The sequence below is a fragment of the Lissotriton vulgaris genome, chromosome 7 (assembly GCF_964263255.1).
Source record: "Lissotriton vulgaris chromosome 7, aLisVul1.2, whole genome shotgun sequence".
Classification (NCBI taxonomy): Eukaryota; Metazoa; Chordata; class Amphibia; order Caudata; family Salamandridae; genus Lissotriton; species Lissotriton vulgaris.
In genome coordinates, this window is record NC_141695.1 from 1,627,571,094 (window position 1) to 1,627,588,531 (window position 17,438).

General features: G+C 46.6%; 1 protein-coding gene across 1 annotated transcript in view; it reads left to right on the plus strand.

Annotated features, from left to right (window-relative positions):
- The first annotated feature begins 753 nt into the window (after nucleotides 1–753).
- Nucleotides 754–17,438, plus strand: part of LOC147706145 (regulator of G protein signaling 9-binding protein-like) — a 49,934-nt gene continuing 33,249 nt past the window's right edge. The window contains exon 1 of the mRNA XM_086929041.1: nucleotides 754–906. The gene's annotated coding sequence lies outside the window, so the exon portion shown is untranslated. The remainder of the gene's footprint in view (nucleotides 907–17,438) is intronic.

Below are 17,438 nucleotides of genomic sequence, written 5' to 3' on the forward strand. Positions count from 1 at the left end.
TGGCCATGTGTTAGCTTCTAATTGCAATCTTAAAGTGTGGAACTGGAACTAATTTGGGGGGTGCAGTGCCCCAGACAGAGCTAACGCATGTTGACATGGCAATATAGTGGCCCTACTGCCTCAGAATGAGCGGCGTTACACTGCATAATCTGCTTTTTCATACCGCACAGGTTATCCAATCTGCCGCATAATTCGGTCCTACCTTGCCGCATAATTACAGCGGCTTCGATCACACAGCGAACCTCGCACCAAGTATTCAAAGCTGACACACACAGGCCTGTACCCGCACCCGACCCTCTGTGCTCACATCCGGGGCTCGGGGGGAACGCTGTGCTTGCATTCCAACATCGTGCATGGCAAATGGCAATAGATCTGTAGATGACGGCGAAAGCAAGATTCTTGAAAATGTCCGTCTCTAATGCAATGTGATGTTTTCTTTTGACGAGGGGGCGGAGAAAAGCATCCTTAGGGCCACTCCTCAGAACCCCTCCCATCACCACCCTCCCCGGACTGCCTGGTGCCGCGAGGATGAGGTGCTCCCTGGGGTGGGCGAGATGGGCAGCGGGGGGAGGGGGGGGGGTTAATGGATGCTCAGCTCCTGGAAGCTTTAATCAGCTCAACATCTGCTTCCTGCCAAGAGAGCTCTCTTATTGCACTAATCAGGCGCGCGCCCAATCAGCGCGAGGCAGCCTCCTCCTCCCGGGCTCTCCATTCTCAAGCGAGGCGGCTCCGCTCAGTGTGGGAAAGCACTGACCTATCACCGCCGGGGAAGCGGGCAGCATCCCAGACCCTTGCATCCACCGCCGCCCGCGAGAGGCAGACGAAGCCGGGCCTGCACACTGCCAGGCAGCAGAGGGCGGCACCGCGCGGGCGTCAGCTGCAGGAGGCACCGGCAGGGCGCAGCAGGTGGGTAGGACCGCCGCAGGGGAAGTTGGAGGGACGAATACCCCATCCTCTACACTACTGGGTCGGGCACGGAAAGCGGGCTGGGTGAGAGTCATAATAAGAACGAGAAAATGGGGAGTGGAGACTGAATTGGGGACGACATTGAAAAGGATGGAGAACATGAGGGCAAGGGTGGGAGATAGTGGGGCAGAAAAGGAATCAGAATTTCAGGTAAAAAGAAAATAGAGTGGAAGCCAAAGGAGAAGAAAAAAGTATAAACACCGATCACGCAAAAGAAATCCAACAAAAGGAAAATGTGAGGAAAACAATAAAAGAACAGACCGAAAGAGAGGAACTATGGAAAGGGGTAAAAGATAGAATAGAGAACAAACAGAACAAATGTTAGGAGAATGGAAAGAGGAAGAGAAGGAACCAAAACAAATGTAAGAGGGGAGCATGAAGAAGGAGAAGAAAAAGCAATAGTGAGAAAGATAGTGTGAGCAGGCGCTGGAAAAGAAGAAGAGGACATAACTAGAGAGGGCGTCGAGAATAGAAAGGACAGTGGTTGAGAGGGCAATGAAGAGCAAGGAAAGAGGACTGAAATAAGTAAAAAGTACGTGTTTAATAAATGTGACGAGAAAAGAGTGAAAATAAAATACTGAGAGAAAATATAAGAAGCGTGAGCGGATTGAAGAAGGTTAGCGAAAAGGATAAAGAGGAAGAAAAGGCAATAGAGACACGGTGAACAAAGAAAAGGCAAAATAGAAACGACGATTGAAGGATTAGAAACAAAAGGGCAACGAGAAATAAATAACAATAAAAAGAGAAGAGATGAACTATTGGGAACCGGCTTCACTTTTGGAATATGCTTCGTGGTTTGGCACATCCTGGGTCTGGCAAAAAGAGAACTCTGCATTCGTGCCACCCTTTACCAGGGTGACTGACAATGAAACACTGGCATTTCCCCTGGGTACAACTTTTTATATATTTTTTAAGTTTTACAGAGCTCAAACCTGGTCCGAGGGCATTACAGGGCTGTACATCTTCACCAGAATACGTTACACATTGTCTTTAGGCACAGGGTCAGGGAGATTACGTAATTTGCTCAAGATCACAATACGTTGAGCCGAGGGTAGAATTTAAGTCCGGTTTACAAGTTTCTTTGTCAGCAGCTCTCGCCACAAGGCCACATCTCCTCCCCTATTAAGTGCAACTACATTCTGTAGGGTTTTCAGCTCCCGCGTGCCCTTGAAGGAGATGCCCAGTCCCACGTGCACAGTCCAACCCAAACTGATGAGTCATGTTACCTCTTCGGGGGTCCCCCAAGAACTCCACCCTGTGGCATTTAGGCCTTATTGGCGTCCTGGACTGTGCAGCTTGAGCCAGAGTGACACAGCAAGTTTCGCACTCATACACATCCCAGTCAAAGCTGGGCAGAGCCTCTTAGACAGCAGAAAGGGACGGATGTCACTGCTTAAGAACAAGCTTCACATGGGAGGCAGGTACTAAGGTCAATGAGAAGTGCCTGATACATTCATGCGGTGACGGCAGTCCTGGGATACAGTGTGAATTACATGGATTTGGGCTCTGGCAGCCATTTTTATGCCGGTTCTGCCCCCCACCTGTGTTTGGTGCACGATGCTGTCCTTGAATCACATGCGTTGGGAATGATGCATATTATTTAATGTGTGTGCCGCCCAGGGCTGTCTCATAGAATGAGGTGGTGGGGTTAAGGCCACTCTAAACCTTCCACCCTGCTCCAGTTGCCTGACTACTATGATATATTCCTCTGCCATAGGCGTGTCCAAGAGCATAGCTTAGATGCATTGGGCCCCAGTAAAAGAAAGGAAAGTGGACCCCACCTGCCCAGTGGTTGGGAGCAAAATATAGACATAATTTAAAAACTTGATATAAAAACATAGCAATAATTAGGGTTCAGTGGGCCTTGGGGACTCTGCAGGGGCTGCAGTATTGGTAGTTAAAAACCTTGGTTGAGGTGTGACTGGGAAAAGGTGTCAAAGGGATCCCAACTGAATGGGGCCCCATGATCTCCAGGCTCAGCAGCCCATTGAGAGAAACAATAATCTGAGTTCCTTTACACGTTGACAAAAGGTGAAGGAATACTGGAACCTCTTCACTTTGTTAGGCACTGTTTGCAATTATTAGTGAGTTCTATAAAGCACCATACATCACCTAGGTGACGTCTGAGATATAGTGCGTTGGTCTATGCATGTAATTACAATAATTAACATTTCTATAGCATACAATACAAACTCCATTGTAATGTTAGGAACTTCATAATATTTGATTATTGTTGTCCAATCAGTGGGAATCTTTCCACCTGGGAAGAAAGAAATATTGTATTTAAATCTACAATCATTGAATTTTATGCCTTGGAAGGGGCATACAGCTACTTACAACGAGAAAATAACCCATTGAGTTATTTAACAAGGGTTGACACTTTATGACCCAGGAACTGAAGATACTCCTTCGTTCTTTGATACATGACCCCAGCCATAAGATCTTAAGAACTTTGGGTTGCAAAGTTGCTCCTGGAGTTAGAAGGCCACATTTTATAAAAGCTAGGCTTCCTCCACTTTCAGATGGGCCATCAGAATGCCTTAAGTAGTTATTGTCAAAATTAACAAATCTTCTAACAGTGTTAGCAAATGTCCATAATGCTTCTGGAAGTTGTAGATCTTCATTTCCTGCTGGTAGGGCAGTTGTGTGGGGAGGGTCAGTTTGCACTATCTCTTGACTCATCTTACCAACCTTGTTTCTGTCCTTCTGCTGGTGCCCGCCGGGCATGGGCTGCAAGGACCGTGCCAGTGCTGCGGTCACCCTAATATGGTCTCCCCCTGAGGCCTTGCCTTTTGGCATCCTAAGGTATGGGGTAAGGGATGACTTCTGACTTGGTCAATCAGTCAATCAATCAGGTGTTTGTTAAGCCCGACTACTCACCTGTAAGGGTCTCTAGACGTTTGGGGGGTCACATGTTCCAGTCCATCAAGGAGGGGGTCTGTTGAAGAGCCAGGCTTTGCAGTTTCTTGCGAATATGGGGGGCAATGTTATATGTCTGAGGTGGAGCGGAAGGTCGTTCCAGGCTCCTGCCGCGCGGAAGGAGAAGGAGGTGCCTCCCAATATGGTCTTTCTGGTGCGGGGGGCCACGGCGTAGCAGAGCTGGGCTGATCCTTTGGGGTGCGTTGACTTTGAGTTGGCTGTTCAGGTATGCTGGTCTGGTGTCGTGGAGGGCCTTGTGAGCGTGGGTGAGCATCTTGAAGGTGACTCTAGCTTCGACGGGGAGCCAGTGGAGTGTGCGCAGGTGCTGGGAGATGTGGCAGTGTCTTGGCAGGTTGAAGACCAGTCTTGCGGCGACGTTTTGGATGTTTTGTAGTTTGCTGTGAGGTTTTTGTTTATTCCGGCATAGAGTGTGTTGCCGTAGTCGAGCTTGCTGGTGACCAGGACGTGAGTGACGGTCTTTCTGTGTTCGAGGGGGATCCATTTGAAGGTCTCACGTAGGAGGCAGAGGGTGTGGAAGCAGGCGGACGAGATGGAGTTGCTCTGGTGATCCATTTGAGCTCTGAGTCCAGGATGATTCCCAGGTTGCGTGTGTGTATGGTCCGTTCTTGCGAACGGGGTACTGCTCTTTGCAGCCTGACCACTGCGCCGCCAGCCTGCAAAATGTGCCCTCCCAATCTTTGCTTATCTGGTGTCGGTGCTTCAAAACTTTGCAGCAACTGCTGCTGGGCCCATAGGCTTGTCTTAAATGTGCACCTGTTGTGTGCCCATAGGTCTGTTCAAGTGGCACCACCCTCTACCATAGTTATATGAAACAACCAGGCTTTCCTTTCCAATGCATTCCTTAACAACACAGGCGGAACAACAAATGCATCTGAACCACGCATTATATTTACTACGCAAGTTGTTACAACAACTTGCTGGACTTTGGAATAGCATAATTTACTTTTCCAACTCCAGTCCCTGCAACAGTAGGGAAAGTATTGCACTTTAATTACAGTCCAACACTGCTTTACCTAACGCATGTCATTGTAACAAATTGCGTGTAAATGGAATACATAGTTCAGACACATTTGTTGCAAAGGCAACGCATTGTTCAGCGGTCGTGGTATTTGCTGTTTCCCCTCCTCCACTGGCTGCTCTCATTTTGGGCCTTACCTGTCGATTTTGAATTTTGCTGGGTTCGTTTCATTTTCTTAGTGGTGGAGGGTGGAGTCAAACGCCTCTTGGCTAACCCCAGGCATCTGGTTGCTCAGTGTCCACTGAAGTTTACATTCAAAGCTCTACAGCAGGCACATCAACCCCCAAGGCTACTTCATGATGATCCAAAGACGTGACCAGAGATTACACACAGATCTAAAAAATACACTTCTCCTCGGCTGTCCCTCTTTTTTGAGTTTTCTGTATTGTCATGCAGGGGTTACTAACAGTGTTATCAAAGACTCCTAGGTTTCACTCATAAATCATATTCAAGGGCAGGTAAATCTCTCCTCCTCGGGGTGCACACTTATTGAATAAGGGGACATTCATGCCTTTTCCGTTAGATTTTTTTTGTATATTTGTTTCTTTTGTATACTTTTGGTTTATTTACATATATACAATGCAGAATTATTTCATGTGAGCAAATATTTTAATAAAAAACATTTTTTTCAGAAGATTTATGCTCGTCCCCCATGAAGAACATACAAGCAAAAGTATTTTCAGAAAAATAAAATATTGTGAATCCTAAATCATTAGATATTTGAGAGAATCTGCCTTACAGCATTTTCAGTGCATGAACAATGATATAAACATACCACAGAAGTTTAGTCCATATTTGGATGGTTGGACTCTAAGGGGCATATTATCAAGAGGGGGCGATAAAATGATTGCCGTTTTAGCATCTGTTTTTGGCCGAAAAGCGGCGATAATTTTATTGCATTATTATCAAGGACACTCTAGCGCGTATTTCCATGATTTAGCACCCGTTTTACTCACGCCTCACAAGGTATCGTTAATGAGATGCAAAGTAGGCGTGCTTCACCAAACTTCATGGGAAAATATTATTGACGCAGCTTCGCGATAGTTACAACGAGGCCCGACCCTCGTAGCGATAACAATAATCGCGCTAACTCGCCATTAACGCAGGAATCTAACGTCTGTTAAATTCCTGACTAAGGCATACTTAACATTGGAGGTGGATTATAAGGGGTTATAGCCACATGGTCGTATCAGCAAGATTGACTCCGTTTTGCATTGATTTTCGCTGGTTTTTCAGCAATGTTGGCCCATTTTCCCGCTATCACTGGATTTTAGATTGCCAATGCGCTAAGCCTTGTTAATACAGTACTATCATGGCCATATAATCCAGCGATAGCCGGCGATAAGAAAAAATGCGCTAAGTGCATTCAGCAAAAACTATCGCTGAGTTTTGATAATATGCCCCTAAGTTAGGAAGGACGTTTTCTATTCCGATGCTTTTAAGCATTGGGGTATTAGTAGTTTTTTGGGGTTATTTTGTTACTAGAGCAATGCCTATATGACATGGAAATTGTGCTTTAGATGCTAGGGGAAGAGTTGCAGAGCTGCATGGAAATGTTAATGTAATTTCTGGGAGGATGGCCCACTGAGCTGAATATTTGCAGTTGACAAATGTGGTGGTCCTATTTCACTCTTGCATCACAGCAAGGCAGACTCTACCTTTCATCCACCTGAGGTTGGTAGACTTAGTGCTGAAAATAAAAATTTAGAAAAGGCAAAAGTGTGTGCAAAAACATGGAAGGTGCAGGTGGGAGAAGTAACACAGAGGGATGGGGAGGATGCAACACGAAGGGGGAAACAACACAAATGTGAGGGGGCAAAGCACATGGTAGAGAGAGAAAGATACAGAGAAACATGGAGCTGTGGAAGAAGAACACAGACGAGAGGGAGCAACGTGGGGGAAGGAAAGAAGCACATGAGCATGGGTGGGGGAGAGAAGCAGAGGAGGGAGACAGCTGGAAATCACATGCACTCTTGTGGAGTGCTTAAGAAATTTTTTAAATATAGTTCCCTAAATGTGGGCAGTGGAAGTACATAAGTGAGGAGTCTCTGTTCCATGGAATGGAACAGAGCCACATAGTTTGGACAAGCCAAATAGATAAATGTAATAAATGTCTGCGGTATGAGGGTGAATGTTATGGAATCTGAGAGGAAGAGGTAACCCGCCACAGCCCAGCTACTGAGAGCAGCCAGTCTGGGATTCTGATTTGCCCCTGGTACAATGAAAGGTTCTCCTGGCAAACAGTGCCCCCTTGCTCCAAAGAGCAGCCAATCAGATGTGAACAGCACTGCATCATATTTGAGCCACACACCAGGCAGGCTGGTAAACTGATGATCACTTTAATAGCATCTAAACATTTGGCCACACCCTGGAATGTTTGAGCAAGAGTCAGTAGTACAGTGCAGCAGCCATGAGCACGTGACGGCAGAACCCTGATATTGCAGTCATTAGCAGAGTGCATTTGACAGCAGCATGAACAGGGATGACCTCATGCACCAGCACGGTATTTAAAATTGACAGCATTTCCCCAGGCATAGGATTTTCAATGGGCTCATTTTCCAGTGAGGTCCACTATATCAAAGGCACTGCAGCGTCTGTATTTAGCACAAATACCGACAAGATGTTTGCACTGGAGACACCTTTTTCTTATAGGCATGATTTGCTGCTATGGTAAATATTGCTCCTGGGTATTTGGTCAGACTAGGAAGTATTGAAATATTAAATTGGTTCCACCTCGGAACTGTTTGTAAAACACGTTTTTTCACCCAAGATATTATAAACAAGAATTTACAATGCAATGGTTTTGCCTTTGTTAAAGTTAGAGCGATTGGCATTGCTCTTGACATTATTTTTATTTATGTTTTTTTAACATAAATAAATGGCATTGAATTGACCCTTTGTAACCGAATATGAAACTGGGTTAGTGGCAGAACAGTCACCTGAGAGGGGCTGCAGCAGGGGAGGTGATTGGGGGAGGGGAGAGGGGTTGAGGGGAGATGAGTGGCTGGGGTGAACATGCAAAAACTAGAGGTGGGCTAGAAGGTTCGACTCAGATGCCCTGTTCTGGTTCGGCTCGAGGTTCTCTGGCAGTCTCGAGCCAAAAGCAAGCAGAGCCAAGAAGCAGGTGCTACTGCTGGGTGGAGAAACTAAGAAGAGAGGGCGAAAGGCAGAGCAAAGGAGCCTCAGCGAAGCATTCTAGAGCCAAAGAGAGAGAGAGAGTGCGGAAGAGAAAGAGACAAAAAGAGAGACAGAGGAGGAGGGAGAAAACGAGGGGGCGAAAAGAGAGAGTAGCAGACTAAGGAGAGAGAAACTGACAGAGAGCGAAGGATGGAAAGAGCAAGGAAGAGAAAGAGAAAAAAAGAGAGACAGAGGAGGAGGGAGATAACGAGGGGGGCGAAAAGAGAGAGTAGCAGACTAAGGAGAGAGAAACTGACATAGTGAGCGAAGGATGGAAAGAGCAAGGAAGAGAAAGAGACAAAAAGAGAGACAGAGGAGGAGGGAGATAACGAGGGGGGCGAAAAGAGAGAGAAACAGACTAAGGAGAGAGAAACTGACATAGCGAAGGATGGAAAGAGCAAGGAAGAGAAAGAGACAAAAGGAGAGACCGAGGAGGTAGAAAACGAAGGAGGGGTGAAAAGAGAGAGAAACGGACCGAGGAGGGAGAAACTGACAGAGAGCGAAGGATGGAAAGAGCAAGGAAGAGAAAGAGACAAAAGGAGAGACCGAGGAGGTAGAAAACGAAGGAGGGGTGAAAAGAGAGAGAAACGGACCGAGGAGGGAGAAACTGACATAGAGAGAGAAGGATGGAAAGAGCAAGGAAGAGAAAGCCGAGGCAGAGAGCGAGATGGAGCGAGGGTGATGGCTTAGCTCGTTTTGGCTGCTAGAGCCAGGCCCCTTACCCAAGTCTTCTCTGGCCTGCCCACTGTTACCGACGACTCGTAAAGGCCTCAAAATCACAACGTAGTTGGTGTACACAAACACTTTGTATGAGTCTTTCCACTATAAAAACGCATTTAAATGTGATCATAAAGTTAATATGTTTCCACGGCAGGAAAGGGTTTGAATAACTACCATGCTGGGAGGGGTGTTGGGGGGCTATGCAACTCAACAAGTGGGGTATACATGCAAATAACAAGAGGAAACTTACGATGTGTAGATTTCCAACCTTTTTCAAAATGTTTGTGAATTGACCCCTGTATTTTTATCAGTTAAATAAAAAAATTGCTAAAGTAGATAGGCCTATTCTCATCAACTCCAGCAGATACCTTAATGCGAATGCCCTTCGATAAAGTTATGTGTAACCTTTGGGTATGTGTAATTTTTGGGTACACCAACATATTCACAATTTCAACTGAACTAGTGTGGCTTCAAACCATCTTTTGTACATACTCAAATAGGATCTTCCTTTTCCCAAAAGCTTCCTTGACACTAATGCAGCATCCCCAAAGATTTCGAAATTTCCAAAAACAAGCAAATTGGACCAGTACAGCACAGGCAGCCATTTCCATCGCGCCCGGCTCAGCAGGGTCGCACGGGGTGTCAGCGACCCCCTCGCGTGCGGTATTTCACAGCCTCGACTGTAATGAGATGCGGCGCGCTCGCACGGACAATTACTGCGTGAAATTTGTGTTTCTTAATATACTCCATCTCCAGTGGGAAGCCGCTGCCTAATCATCAGCATAAAGTAAACATTAGCGGTGAAGGATGAATCCACAGATTCTCATCTGCTAGTTGGACGGGGAGGTAGGGGCGAGCGGGGGGATTCGCAAGGACCTCATTATAGTTTGCAAGGAGGGGGAGGGGGGGTGGGAACGGGTACACACTTTATTAATTGTACACGCCATAAAGATATTTCTCTCTGGGGTGCCGTGTTTGTACAGCCTTTAAGCTCGCTGGCCTTCCTGTGCGCTCTGGGTCCCCTCCCGCCGGGCTGCAGTCAGCTCCCTAGCTCTACAGATCCCGCCTGTATCTCACCATCTTGAGTGTGTTGCCTCTTCCTGGAATGCAGCGCCTTTCCGGCTGCGCGAGACCTTTCTACGGGTGCCGGGTGCCGACGTCACAGTGCTACACCAGATCAGCTCACATGACGGCAACAAAGACAAACGAGAAGGCGTGCAGCGGACATCCCCTTCTGCCTAAAGCTGCCATCGGGCGCTGCGAGGTGAGGCGGACCTGGTCCCAGGACTCGTGGAGGGGGCGCTGAGTGCCGTCAATGGCGGAGCAGATTCGGGGGCGTTCCCGGCTTTTGGCTGACGTAGCGTGACGTCGCCAAAAGCCAAAAATTCTCGGGAACGCCCCCGAATCTGGTCCGGCATTGACGGACAGAGCCCTCTCCCAATGGCTAGCCTCCATTTATGGAGCTAGCCAGTGGGAGGAGGGGGCGTAGGCCCGACACCACACACAACTCATAAGGTTTTTTGGCGCATGCGTACTTCGTACGCATCGCCAGTCAAAACCTAAAAGTTGAGCACAGTTTGTTGCTTTTTTTGTACAAATATGTTGTGGTTATACTATGTCACATACATTGTTGTAGTGCTTCTCTACCGTCTTTTTAGGGTCGAGCCCAAAGGAGCATGTGCTAGCGCAAGTGTCTCAATTGGAAGACACTATTGTATCCAAAAAGGGCTTGGAGGCCGTCCGTTGCTTACCAATTTGTTGGCTTGTGTGGCACTCTTCCTTACAGCCTCGTAATTCGCCCCTGCAGGCCTAACATAATGTCCATTTCTCTCTGTGGAGCAGGGACCAAGCACTGATTGATTCAACTTAATCAGTGCCCAACATGATTGAAGTACTATTTTGTTCTTTTTAACTTCCAGTGCCTTGCAAACAGAAGGCGTTTGACTGGCGAAAATGTGCCCAGCAGGACAAACAAAATTGCAAAGTTTTATTTTCTATAGTTAACTTTCTTTCATTTTGCCAAGTCTCCTTTTCTCGCTTTGCTCTCACGTTTTCTTTTTTTTTTTGCTCGTGGGTGCTGTTCTCAAAAGATGAGGATTATTTTATTGCAGAGCGACATTGTTTCTTTCTTGTGTGTAATCCTGAAATTATGCTTTAACACATAACTGTGCAGTACACCCCAATCCACCCCACTTTAATACGCCCTACTCCAATCCACCCCACCTCACCTCACACCAATCCACCCCACTCAATCCAATTCACACCACACCACACCAATCAAATCCAAACCACTGACCACAATCCAAATCACTAAACTCCAGTCCTCCCAACCCACCCCACTCCAATTTGCCCCATTCCAATTCACCTCACTCCAGTCCAAAACAACCTGCCCCCCTCCAATCCAAAACAATCTGCCCCACTCTAATCCCAAACAATGTGCCATACTCCAATCCTGAGCAATCTGCCCCACTCAAATCTAAAGCAATCTACCCCATCCCAATCTGCCCCACTCTAATTTTCCCTTTCCAATCCAAAACAGGCTGCCCCACTACAATCCAAAACAATTTGCCACACTCCAATCTACCCCACCCTAATCCAAAACAACGTGCCCCACTCCAATCCAAAACAATCTGCTGCACTCCAATCTGCACTACTCGAATCAAAAACAATCTGCCTTACTCCAATCCAATACATGCTTCCCACCTCAATACAAAACATCTGCCCAACTTAATTAAAAATTATCGGCCCCACTCCAATCTGCCCTTCTCCAATCTAACCTACTCTAATCCAAAACAATCTGCCCCACTCCAATCCAAAACAATCTCCCCCACTCCGGTCTACACCACTCTGATCTGCCCAGTTCCGGTCTGCATCACTCTAATTCACTCCACTCTAATCCGCCCACTCTAATCTTCCCACTCCAATATGCCCCTCTCCAATCTAAAGCAATAGGCCCTACTCCAATCCATCCCACTCCAATTTTCCCCAATCCAAAAAATCTTCCCCACTCAAATCCAAAGCAATCTACCCCACTTTGATCTGCCCCACTCCAGTCTACCTCATGCCAGTCCGCCCACTCTAAACTGCCCCACTATGATCCACCCCACTCTAATCTGCCCACTCCCATCCACCTACTAGTACTATCCTCGACCTGTACCGCGCCAACCAGAGATCTGAGTGAAGCAAACAGGTCCTACTTAAACTGTCTGGAGGCAGCAGTAAATAAGCTTGCGCCCAAAAAACTCCTTTGCTTTAATAGACAGCGGCCTTCATCTCCATGGTACTTGCAGGAGTTTAGAAATCAAAAATTATGCTGCAAGCACCTGGAAATAAACTGGAGGAAGGAATACAAAGATAAGGAAAAAAAGGAATATAAGGCGAGTATTGCCCAATATAAACAGTTGCTTCAGAAAACCAAATTAGACTACTTCACCAAGAAAATCAACTCCGCAAAAAATTCGCCAAAAGAGCTATTTAAAACTGTTACTACCCTGACCGATCCAATCGTACCCACTATCCAAGCTAGCCAAGAACTGTGCAATAAAGTAGCAAAGTTCTTCTTTGATAAAGTTAATGCTATTTTTTTTAACTTTCTCAGACTTAAATATCATGAATACTATTGTGCTGACGATTAGTTCCAAGATAGACGAAAACAGGATCTCTGTACTGTAAAGTCTTGCCCCTTTATCAGTTTCAGACACTCTTCTCCTCATGAAAGTGAAATCTGGCTCTCCGTATGATCCCTGCCCAGGATCAATAGTCAAATTGGCAGTGGAGCTAGTCTCACGCACCCTGACAACTATCATAAACTCTATGTACTCAGAGGGCTACTTTCCCAGAGAGTAGAAACAGGCATCCATTCTGCCCCTGTTAAAAAAACCTAGTTTGGATGCCAAAGACCCTAACAACTTCAGGCCCATATCTAGATTACCATTCCAGGCAAAAATTATAGAGAGAAACATGAACACGCAACTCAATGTGTTTTTACAAGAATCACAGGTGCTAAATCCAACTCAGTACGGTTTTAGAGAGGGGCACAGCACGGAGACAGAGTTACTCAAATCCACGGAGGAGATTCGGACCATTCTGGATCAGGGAGGAAAAGCTGCATTGATTATGTTTGATCTCTCTGCAGCCTTTGATACGGTCCATCATGCTTTGCTGATGGACTGATTGCACGAGACTGGAGTTCAGGGCACCGCCTGGAAACTCTTCAACTCCTTCTTATCCAACAGAACCCAAACTGTTGTCCTGGGTGAATACAAGGCGGATCCATTCTCACTACCCTGTGGCGTGCCATAAGGGTCTTCACTGAGTCCGATACTTTTTAATATCTATGTGTCCTCATAGGGGCCACTTATTGAATCTTTTGGTTTCAATCTGACTTCCTAAGCGGACGACACCCAAATAGTGGTGTCTGTATGGTCTGAGGAGATGCCGGGAACTGCGTCCCTGCTCCAGGATTGTATGAACGCAGTTGGGGTCTGGATCGCACAAAATTGCCTAAAACTCAACTCCTGTAAAACAAAGGTTGTATTATTTGGCAATAACCCCAATTTCTCGACCTCAGACTGTTGGCCAGACACTTCAGGGTCCCTTCCCACTCCAAGTAGGAAAGTGAAAAACTTGGGCTTGTGGATTGATAACAACCTTAGCTTTAGGGACCAGGCCAACACAGTGGTGTCACGGATCTCCTATATCTTGAGACCCTGCAGAAAAATAATGCCTCTGCTCCCCAAAGACTCCCAAAAATCAGTCATCACAGTGCTAACAATGTCCAGATTGGACTACTGTAACACCTTATATCTTACCATCCAGGAAGGACTGCTGAACAAATTGTAGATCCTGCAGAATGCAGCAGCCAGACTTCTCACCGGCATACCTAAAATGCCTCAATCTCAGCTGAGATAAAAAAAACTCCACTGGCTGTCAGTCAGAAAACGCACCAGGTTTAAGGCCTTATGTTTGGTCTTCAAAGCCCATCACGGAACTGGACCAGACTCCCTTCAACAGAGAATACGCTGGTATGCACCAAAAAGATCGCCAAGGTCATCAGATGCAAAAATGGTGTTGGTGCAGTGTGTGAAAAAAGCCAGTTGGGGGGTGGGGGGGGGCAGAAGTTTTGTAGCCAATGCTGCCAAGGCATGGAACAACCTTCCAATACATCTCAGAACTATGACCAATCTAATGATCTTCAGGAAAGCACTAAAAACATGGCTTTTTATGAAATAATATTGGTGCTGTTTCTTCCACTCTTATAGTTTCCAGCAGGACTTCATATAGCACCAGGACACGTTCAGGTAGCAGCAGCGCTCTATAAATGTCAATAACAACTCCAATCCACCCCACTCCAATCTTCTCCACTCCAATCCAAAACAATTTACCCAACTCCAATCCAAAGCAAACCGCCCCACTCCAATCTGCCCCACTCCAATCCATTTAATATCACCCCAAGCCACCACTCTAATTCAATCGACCTCATCCCAATCCACCCATTCCATATCAGTCCACTCCACTCTAATCCAGTCCACCACAATCCACCCCACTCCAATCCAAAACAATCCGCCCCACTCCAGTCTGCCCCACTCTAATCCTAAACAATCTGCCCCATTCCAATCCAAAACAATCTGCCCCACTCCAATCTGCTCCACTCCCATCCAAAACAATCTGCCGCACTCCAATCCAAAACAGTCTGACCCACTCCAATCCAAAACAATGTGCCCCACTCCAATGTGCCTCACTCCAATTAAAAAAACATGCCCCACTGCAAAGCAAAACAATCTGCCCCACTCCAATACAAACAAATCCCCCCACTCCAATCTGCACCACTCCAATACACCCCACTCCAATACAGTTCACCCAAATGTAATCTACTCAAGCCAATCCAATCCACCCCACACCAATCCAATCTAACTAAATCCAGCCAAACCCAATCTACCCACTCCAATCCACCTCAAACCAATCCACCCACCCCACCCTAATCCAATTCAACCCACCCCAACCCAATCCACCCCAATCCAACTCACCTCACCTCAATCCATTCCACCCCAATCCAACTCACATCACCTCAGTCCAATCCACCCCACTCAATACAATTCACCTCACCTCATTGCAATCCAATCTACTTCACTACAATCCTCCCCACCCATGCCAATCCAATCCACACACTCCTGTCCAGTCCACTCTACTCCAATCTGCTGCACTCGAATCTAATTTATCCCATCGAGTCCACCCAAATCCACCCCACTGCAATCCAATCCACCCCACTTGACTCCAATCCACCCCACACTACCCCAATGCAATCCACCCCACCCCAGTTCAGTTCACCCTACTCAACCCAATCCATCCCGCCTTCCACACGCTAATCCACCCCACTCAACTCCACCCATTCCAATCCAATCCAATTCACCCCTCCACTCCACTCTAATTCACCCCTCTCCAAACCACCCTGCTTTAATCCAATCCACCCAACTCCACCTCAATCCAATTCACCCCACCACAAACCAATCTAATCCACCTCACTCCAATCCACCCCAATCCAATCCACCTCACCCCATTCTAATCCAATCCACCCCATCCAGTCCACCCTCTTCAATCCACCCCACCCCACTCCACCCAATACAACCCACTTTACCCCATCCAATCCACTCCAATCTACTCTAATCCACTCCACTACCCCAATCCACTCCACTCCAACCCACCCTACTCTACGCCACTCTACAACACTGCACTCTCCGACACTCTCTGCCACTGAACCCCTAAACTCTACTCCCCTCTGCTCAACTCTGACACTCTACTCCCCCTACACCACTCTACGACACTCCTCACCAACAAATCCAGTCTACAACACTTTACTGCACGCTAACACACTGAGCTACCTTTGGGAACCTTCCTTGACACTCCCCACCTAAAAATGGCAGTTCAAGCACTAGTCATTTCTAGACTGGAATATGGCTGTTCCACCCTCTCTGGTTTACCCAAGATCTCCCTAGCACCCTTAAAAGCCTGCCTCAATGCAGCCGCCAGACTACCTACCGGCACAAGGAAATTTGATCACATTTCTCCACACCTGAAAGCACTGAACTGGCTTCCTCTTGAGGCCAAAATACAGCTTAAGCTGGCATGCATCACACACAAGGCCTTATACTCAAACTCCCCTGCATATCTTGCACAGAAACTTGTGGTATCTGGAGGAATCAGAAACTCGCGGTCCGCCAGAGACCTCCTACTCCAGCCCGCATGCTTTCGAAAAAAAACAACGTATAAGTGGGCGTTCGCGGGGCTGCATCAAGAATATGGAATCCCTCCCACCCGCCATCAGAAAAATCCTCTCTCTTGCACGTTTAAAAAAGGAGGCCAAATCCTTCCTCATGAGTAATTCCTCGTCTAAACCCTGTCCATCAACCCCAACAGAGACTATTGCCTCCCTCTGTCGACCTTTCGCCCCACCAAGAAACCTGGGGCCTGCCTTCAGCAACTATAATGATTAACTCTACTTTTATCCTTCCATCCCTCCTGTGTCCTCAGCAACTGTAATGCTAACTGTACTTTGTTTTCCTTCCATCCCCCTTGTACTCAGCACCCACCCACCCTCCCAATCTATGGTATACTCTTGTAATTCCATGCCTTTTGTACAACTCTTTGACTATGTAAAGTGCTCTGACACCCAACGGGTCAAGTAGCGGTCTATAAAACACATAAATAAATAAATACAATAAATAGCCCTAGTGTAGGTGAGAACTATTGGCATTGCCAATGCTTGTTAATAATGGTATAGAAGATCCCTTCTATTGCCTCCTTCCCCTGGCATGGATGGGGTGTCATGTTTGTGACAGACAAATTTCTGTCAGAGCTACTTTGGGTTTCAAATCTGGGCCTAGACACGTTCCCTCAAAACATCACATTGTGCAAAAACAGATTTATTAGCATCAAATACAATTTACTTAAGTCGTTTGTTTATTTATTGTTTAAATCTGACACTCTTTTACTGTAGTAGTGTTTTTGCACTACATTGGTGGATGAACCAAACCTGGAATCTGTTTGTACCATTACTTTACGTCCCAATAAAATGTGTGATTGTTGGTGGCTTGAAGGGCTGCGAGAGGTCTAAAGGGAATTATACTGGCCACAACAAGCACTGGCAAGTGCAACATGTCTTAGTTTAGTGGAACAATGCCTTCATCCTTAGTACATTAGAGTGAGACACAGAGGAGGGAGTCAGCAGGAGTGGACAGAGATGTCTATGGCTGGAAAATAGTCAATTGGTGCAAGCACTCAAATGAAGGCGGTAGGATGCATCCTAACATCCAACAGAATTAGGTGAGAGATTAGCACCCTGCTGGGCTTTGCCAGACCTGAATGACAAGGTCTCAATCCAACGGTTGAAGGTGCATGGTCAAAGGAAGCCCAGGGTTGGAATGACAGGACCAAAGAAAAATCTTGTATATTGTTTGCATAAGGTCTGTTTGATAGCTGCAGAGTTCAAACCTGGAATAATAGATCTATTTCTGGCTTTCCCTTGTACGGTTGGTGAGTACCATGATTCTAGTGGACAACACACATTGACAAGGGTGCATTTTAGCTCCTCTGATGATCTGTAATCAAGGAAGACAAATAT